Below are 553 nucleotides of genomic sequence, written 5' to 3'. Positions count from 1 at the left end.
TCAAGTTTCCTGGGATGGTTTGAACATGGTTTGAATTTGATACTTGGTGATTCAATATTCCAAATGTGAGGCAGCATTGGCTCCACGTTGTGCAAGACACTTTAGAAAATGCAGCACAACAAGACAGCGGGAAGCAAGCGTTTGACCATGCATCAGAAGAACTTAATTTGAGCACACTTTAAAGCTCACGCGCCTCTGAAGACGTCTGAACTCCAAACGTGGGCATCACATGACTTCGGACACACTGTGCACATAATGACCATCCGACGCATCATCAAGGACGAAAGAACAACGATTTCCTACAACACAAAGGACGAGTCAGCTAAGACTCGAAAGAACTTTCATCCACCGCGGTTCCCTGACCTTGACATGGAAGTTGCCCAGTGGGTCGCGATGGCTAACGAACAGCAAGCATGTGTCACTGGAAGGCTCATCCCACGTGCTGCTACTCGTATTGCCTCCCGCTTAAACCTACAAGGTCAAGTCAAGTGCTCGAATGGCTGGCTTTATCGTATGCAAATCAGACACAACCTCAAAATGCACCGCCTCCATG

This window comes from Aphanomyces invadans (genome assembly GCF_000520115.1).
Source record: "Aphanomyces invadans strain NJM9701 unplaced genomic scaffold supercont1.5, whole genome shotgun sequence".
Taxonomy (NCBI): domain Eukaryota; phylum Oomycota; class Saprolegniomycetes; order Saprolegniales; family Verrucalvaceae; genus Aphanomyces; species Aphanomyces invadans.
This window is presented reverse-complemented; position numbering follows the sequence as displayed.